This window comes from Centruroides sculpturatus, unplaced genomic scaffold (assembly GCF_000671375.1).
Source record: "Centruroides sculpturatus isolate CEXI.00-Female unplaced genomic scaffold, Cexi_2.0 scaffold2142, whole genome shotgun sequence".
Classification (NCBI taxonomy): Eukaryota; Metazoa; Arthropoda; class Arachnida; order Scorpiones; family Buthidae; genus Centruroides; species Centruroides sculpturatus.
Genome location: NW_019386242.1, coordinates 13,175 through 21,374, shown reverse-complemented (window position 1 = coordinate 21,374; position 8,200 = coordinate 13,175). Strand labels below are relative to the sequence as shown.

Here is an 8,200-nt window from a genome sequence, read left to right as displayed (position 1 = left end):
CGTCTGCATTACCAAAAGAAGTTAAAACAATTCCCCCCGGCAACGTCAGTTTCTTACGATATTTCGTAGTAAATTACCTCAACTGCCTTGAGATAATTTACTACGAAGTATTGGAATAATTGTCCAATTTTATAATAAATTCTTACTTAATGTGCATTGCGTTTTGTTATAGATCTATCCCGTGGCTATATATTTATGTATGGCTGATGAGGATCTTTTGGACCGAACTGTATATCAGTAATAAAGTTGCATTCTGATGACAGAAGTGTCTAAGTGTTTATATCATTGTATTTTTGTCACGTGACTGCAACCTGCTATTTTCTAAGCAAACGACGTGGTTTTAACGTTGTCGTGTACCAGCGCTAGTGAAATAGTTTTGCTTTAAGTTCGAGATAGAATAAACTATAATGTGATTTTCGTAGCGCCGTCGATGACCCCGTCCGAGACAGATTAAATAGTTTCTATTCCCAGAGGAAAACAAAAGAAACCAAGAAAAACTGTCAATCGTAGTCATAAATAACGATTCCGAAGACAGTTCTGTCGGCTGGGAGCGGTGGCGCGTTCCTGTAATCCAGCTTCTGGGAAGCCAGAACTAGAGGACAACTTGAGGATAGGAAATAGCTTTCGCGATGTACTACGATGACTGGATGTCCGCACGAGGAACGACGCTGTTACGGTGGTCGAAACGAACATCCGGGGCCACCATGAAAGACGAATATTTAAAAAACAGACAGGAAAAGAACTGTCTTCGGATTTAACTTACATGAGGCAAAAGCCTCCGTGTCGTTGAGTAGTGAGGATTAATCTGAGAGTAGTTCCGTGTGGGCATCTGTCCAATACGGTTGGACCTAGTTCTGCATTTTTATTTAAAATTTTTTTTTCTATTTTCGTACTTTTTATTTTACTCAGACGTTAATTATTTTACTCTTGTTTATCTCGATAGATGGCACCATCGACGACTCGACTCTATACTCTATCTCAGTGTTTTTCAACCTTTTTGAATAAGCGACCCCTTTACGAATTAAAAAATTCTGGCGACCCTCATAGGGCCATATTAAGACTATATCAGTGATTTTAAAAACTATGTATTTAATTTTCTTTCTGTTGAGACAAATTATTGTTGATTAAACTGAAAATTTCGGAAGAATCGACAATAACTTAACACACAAAGTATGAAACTTCCTTTAATGAAGTGTAGGACCTACAAACACTTCTCTCTTTTACCCGCGACCCCCCTGGGGGTCGCGACCCACAGGTTGAAAAACACTGCTCTATCTGAACCAAGGTATAACACGTGCGACTAAATATCCAGATGGCGATACGCGCTGATTGGTCAGCTGAATGACGTCAACCTACTAAAATGGTAACGTTGATCGATTAGCCTAAACTTCGTGTTGTAGTTGTGAGAGCGGGCAGACATTATATAATACAGTCGACCCCCCTATAACACTGTTGATAATTCCGTTTTATATGAATTCCATGTTGTACCACTTAGATTTTACAAATACGTGTGCCGGGCTGTGAACGGCTCGCGTATTTGTAAAATCTAAGTGACTCGTACAACATGGAATTCATATAAAACGGAATTATCAACAGTTATAGGGGGATCGACTTGTAGTTATAGACGTTTCATCTAAAACTTGATAAAAGGCACTTATTTATAATTTCACTAGCTCTTGTATGTATTAACATAAATTGAAAATTTTGCAATAATTTTAACGTTAAATTACGTGATATCAAAGGTTTTAATGCCGAGACATTTTTAAACATCAAGAAGTAACTTTTATCCGTTTTATATTTTTGTAAGCTTTTTTGTACATTTACTATAATAATAAAATAATCAAAAACAACAAATGTAAATTGCAAATTAAGTTTTTTTTAACATTCTTTATTAGACAATACAGTATTTTTAACCTTACAGAAACTTGTATTTAATGTTTTATATATATATTACAACAGAATATGCTAAGTAAAAATGCAGACTAGTTAACAATTTAATATATATTTTCACCTAAACATAATTCATACTTTTTAATGCATAATTGTTAAAACATTTTAAATAATAAGTTATTTTTTCTACAAATTCTCTAATCCATTGGTTTGCTTTTCAAATCAAATCCTGTGGAAACTTAAATATAGACACTGGATATATATTTTTCTATGCAACCAGGTATACTGCACATACAAGGCATCTAGAAATAGTTATTCATTAGTATGGTAATATTATTTTAACAAAAAATAAAAAGGATTAAAAAAATAGTTTACTATGAAAACATTACAGTACAAATGTAACATTACTTTTTTCTCACACATATTGATAAACAATTTCCACGATGAAATGGAAAATTCTTATTTTCTTGTATTTGTATGGAAATTCTTATTTAAAACATATATAACTATTATATTTAAAGGAATTTAAATACTTATAGTATTATTGATTGTTAAATAATTTATACAAAAGTTCTATACTTTTAATTTGAAAAATGGTCATAAAAATTTACAGATATATCCATAATGAAACTGGATATATGAAATTTCTGTAAATTTGAGAAGTATTGTTTCTTAAAAAACAGATTTTGAACTAACATTCAAAAGCACAAAATGTCTATTGACAGAGAGAACTGTCAATTCTAACTAAAACATTAAAAAATTCTGATGAGAGTAATCGATGGAGAATATTCTTTATTCAAAATTGTTCAACAACTTTTACATTTAAATTTTATAATTTGTTAAGCAAGGTTTGTGAAAATTACTCTTTCAGAGGTATACAAAGCTTAGTTAATTTTATTGTTTGTACTAACTATATTAATTAAATGCATATGACAAATTCAAAGAATATTCTGACTTATCTTAATTATAAATTTCATCCTTTCTAGAACTTTTTATGAATAATATATGTAACAAAGTATAAATTTTCTGTTATTTATTATCTGTGCACGTAAATTTAAAACAATAATCGCGCTATTAAAATGATCTATTGTGTATGATTTGGTTCAGAGGTTAATAAAGATCAAGTATGAAGTTAAATGTTCAAAAAAATAAATAATCAGCTGTATTTTCACATTATACTCATTCCATATTACAACAACTAAAAAAAAATAATCTATTTCGTCATGATTCGTTCTGACGACCACAAAATACAGTATAATCTATACTTCGGTGGGTTGACGTCACTCAGCTGACCAATGACAACATTCATTGTTAAAATAAAAAGAACTGTTTTTGTTTTACGAACAAAATGTCGTATAGAATAATACTACTCTAACTAACAACAGATAGAAAATCCTTGTGTTGCTAACATTAATGGTTTGAAAATTTGGAAGCCTATTAATAACCCGAGGCACATAATACGGCATGCATCTTTCAAAGATCTGAAAAATCTGCAAGCAGTTTTGCTTTGAGCACAATAGAGATTTTCAGCCAGTCTGCTGAGATCAATGTATCAGAGTTGAGACACAGATTAACACCCAGACACAAGTGTCTAGAGCCAAGGTAAATCTTAGTTCTAAATTATGCCGCTGCGGCAAACAGCGCCAATCGCGGCAACTGGAATTGTCACTTCTGGGTTTGACATTTTTGATGAATCTCCCGAATACTACACGCCTTAATAAATGTTCAAATCGGTTTTTAATTTAAAATAATTAACCTTATTAAGATATACTATCCATGTACAAACAGTCGCACCCGATTTCTGGGGACGTATTCTGGTCTCTTGTCTCTCACAAGCCGGTCGCTGATTGGCTAATCATTTGGATCAGCGACCGGCCAATCAGCGACCGGCTTGAGAGACGAGAGACGGTGACCAGAATATGGCCCAGGTCTCGCTGTAATAAATAAAATTTTTTAAATAAAATCAAACAGTGGAGAAAGTTACGCAACTCGTTGCTGGATTTTTTTCTCTTTACCACGATACTACATTGTGATCATGGTATAGCGTATTTTTACCACAAAATTTACAAAATGGTGAGATAGAACACTGGTTCTAGATCAGTGATTTCTCAAAGCTTCCAAGAATTTGTAAGCCAATTCAGATTCCACCATCCTTAGTCGAAACATACTGCATCATATGAGAACATTTTAAAGAAAATAAGTAAAACAATCTTATCAATTTCCCTTCACTTGTTAGTAAAATTTAATTAAAGTGTAAATTTAGAATCGTAGTCATTAGTCAAATTTTTGATAGGTAGTGGCAAATAGTGCAAAATCAGATGAAAGCTTTGCCCCACCATCCCCGACCACAGGTTGAAAACTGCTGGCTTAAGTAAATACATTAGTGCTAAATTCGTAAAAAAATAAAATAAAATACCCACAATAAAAAAGCAAAACACAGGATTTAATTTAAATGACAAAATGAAAATGTACATAAGTACTACATGATGCTTAATTTTACATTTTAATATTTGTCGTTAGATGAATTTCTTTCTGCATTGAACAGAATTGAATAGCCTTCATCACCTTTCGTTAAATTATAAAATGTAATAATTTTGATTTTTGGTAAATAACCCATATCTTCTTCATGGTGAAACTGCAATACAGATGAGAAGCATATTTTGTTATCCTTAGTAATATAGGATACGAGAGTCAATTTTTCTAGAATCATAATCTCCAGAGACTGGATGACTGAAGCATAACACTAAATATATTGTCCTGGTCTTTGTTTTTTTCTATTCTCAGAGACAGACTCAAACTGAAAAGCAAAAGAAAAAATATCAGTACTTTTGAATTTTTCATAAATACATAATATAATTTTTGTGAAAGCAATCAGTGTAACTATGACATTTCCTGCCACAAAAGTAAAAACCTTGTCCAGGACAAATAAATCATCACATCTTAATAAACATTTAAAGAAATTATTCAATGCAATATACACATTGACTACAGTTCATCTTTAGATTACAATATCAGCCAGACACGAAGTGTCGGAAACACAACAGAATTCCAGAAATTTGGAACTAGACATTCTGTAAAACTCATGTTGTTCAAAAAGACAAAAAATACATGTAATCACAAACAACTCATTGTTATTTACTGGCAACACTTAACAAATGAAACTAACAATTTTATCAGCAAAGAATATAACCCCTTTTCCAAGGTTTCACAGCAAAACACAATGACACAATTTTTTTAAATTTAAATTTAACTATAAGTAGAAATACTCACTATTGTTATGGGAACATATTACACATATATATGAATCTGAATGCATCTTGACAAAAATTCTGCTATTTAGACTAACATTATCACTATCCCATAACACTTGTTATTTTCAATAATTCATCTCCTCAGTACAGATAAAGTGATATTTGCAGAACTCAATACTGATTATGCCATCTCTAATACTTTTGAAATTCATATACTAATAAGCTATTTCAGTGCACTATTTGACTTATTCATACAAATCAGTCTCTCTCTCAAATATGTTGAATTATATATCCTTACAATTCCAACCTATTTTCCCACAGTCTATCTTAAATATGTAAATGCAAAATGTTTATAAAGTCTCAATCCATTTTTGTGAATGCATTAATAATTTCATTTTTCTTACAGTTGTTGGAAAGTAGTGAGAAATGTTAACTTTAAAATAGAGAATACCTGTAAATTCATGTTTGAATAGCCTATATGCAATATCAGAAACTTGGTCCAACACGGGCAAATATTCAAGAAATAGAAAAATTAAATGATGAATATTCAGGCAACCTTCCATACACCAAAGAATATGTTCAAAAAGTGATTAAATAAAGCTCTCACACCTCAACATCTCTGTACAAAGCTTGGTATGCTGCAAACAACCATGGAAAATTGTGTGTTTACATTAAAAAATGAGCTTCATACACATAACACCCAAGATGCAGCACTCCAAGTAAGTAACTCTAAGAAATAAAACATTAATGAAACATATATGCAAATATATTCTGTTTGCATATATGTTTTATCAAATTATCAGCCAAATTTTTCACCAAAATGTATCAATACTTCATAAACACCATACACATCCAGATACATGACAATTTCAATCACAACTAACATTGAAGTAATAGTGCTACTTTACAGAAGATATTTAAGCAAATTTTAAGGCACAAAGTTTATTCTCACTATTTCATATTCTAAGCTTTTACGTATTGTATCAACCAGAACTAAGCAAAATTACATAAATTGTTATACAGCAATTTGTACAACACTCATTTTAGATAATAGATATATAGATATTTGAAGTTAAATAGCATATTGAATTTTCTTACCATAATCCAAATTGGGGAATTTCGACACTCCTATTTGATTCTGTTTCTTCTTAAAAAATTTCCTGAAAATGAAAAATTTCTATAAAAAACTTATTTATGTAAGAAGCTGTGCATAATCATCAATAAAAATCAGAAATACTTTATCATCTAATAATAATCAGTCGAAAGATGGTGAAATTAAAAATAATCATCACCAAAACAGTCAAAACCAGTGGTGCCCAAACCGTAAATTGTGAACCAATTGGGCTCAGCACACGTCAACATGGTGTGCAGTTACTTGAAACATCTCTTATGATTGATAGAGACAGACTTACTTTTTCTACATATGTAATATACAAAATATGAGCCTAACCCATCTATGATTTATATGCAGTTTTTCCACCTATCAAAACGTTTGGGCACCACCAGTCAAAGCAATAGTCAGTGTAAGCTTATCATTTTGATGATTCTAACAAACATGGTACACAGATAACCAAGAGGACATGCTAGGCCAAACAATCTTAAGGCAGTCAGCACTCAACAGAATTTAACATACAACTTTTTGAGAAGTGCACAACTGTTGATATCTGCAGCATTTCATAGGGGGATAAAACCTTTGGCATCCAAAGAATCAAACTTTTTTAGATGGTTCCTTAGGTTATAGTACCATATCTAAAAGAATAGAATTTCAATTTTAAATAAACGCATTTTTTTTTCTATTTACAATATTCTTAATTAATGGAAATGTGAAGCATAATCCTTTTAATTTTAAAAATTATAATTTAAATTATATATGTTTGTAAAAGGACAATCAAATGATTCTTTCTAAACCTTATACTCTTAGGAAAGATCGTCCGCCTTTTATCCTCAGCTACTGGACCTACAAAACTTGTTAGACATGATGGTTGAAACTAAAATTAGAGCACGTCCATCTTCAAAGTAACGCTTATTGATAGATTAGATAATGAATATTAACTAGGTTAGGTCATAAGGAAAAGTCTTTTCTTTGTCCTGTCTTCGAAGGTAAGAGTTATTAACTAGGTCATGAGGAAAAGTCTTTGAAGGTAAAAGCCATTAATTTGGATAAAATAGCAAAATCTCAACTTCTCTCCGATAATTTTATTAAGAAATATATTGATAAATTAAATATGAGAAAGTGTAACTATGACATTTCCTGCCACAAAAGTAAAAACCTTGTCCAGGACAAATAAATCATCACATCTTAATGAACATTTGAAGAAATTATTCAATGCAATATACACATTGACTACAGTTCATCTTTAGATTACAATATCAGCCAGACACGAAGTGTCGGAAACACAACAGAATTCCAGAAATTTGGAACTAGACATTCTGTAAAACTCATGTTGTTCAAAAAGACAAAAAATACATGTAATCACAAACAACTCATTGTTATTTACTGGCAACNTCTCCACTGAGATTTAGTTTCTCGTTATCAAATACTGAACGAAGATTTTATTCACGATTTCAAATACCATTTTTTCTGGTGTTATATTATTAAATATCAAAAACTAGACCATAAATATATCGCTGAAAATTCTCACAATTTGCTAGTCTTCAGGATATTAGTAACATCGTTGATGATATAATGGAAAAATTAAATAAATTCGATGAAGAAGAGGAAGAAGAGAATTAAAATCTGTAACATATCGATTTTAAAGAAATAAAAAATAATTAAAAGAGTCGATTGTTTTTAAATCTAGTAGTTAATTGTATTATCTACAAATCAGAAATATATCGCGATATTTCTAACATCGCTGATAAAGGAAAAAAAACTTACGTTCTGTTTTAAAAAAAGGTCCGTATCTGATCAAAGTGTCGGTAAAAAAAGAAGTCTATGAACAAAAATTTACCAGATAGATGAAAGAATGTGGTCCACACAGCTTACTTCAGAGGGGTCCACTTCAGGTGTAGTAGAGAAAAAATGTTTTGTAATTCCTATATTGCGTCGGTCTTTATAG

General features: G+C 31.2%; 1 long non-coding RNA gene across 1 annotated transcript; it reads right to left on the bottom strand.

Moving 5' to 3' along the window:
* Positions 1-4,657: 4,657 nt before the first annotated feature.
* Positions 4,658-6,965, bottom strand: LOC111614233. The gene is made up of 2 exons (XR_002754891.1): positions 6,240-6,965; positions 4,658-4,687 (listed from the first exon to the last, which is right to left on the bottom strand). It is a non-coding gene; the product is annotated as an uncharacterized LOC111614233 (long non-coding RNA).
* Between the last annotated feature and the right edge of the window lie 1,235 nt (positions 6,966-8,200).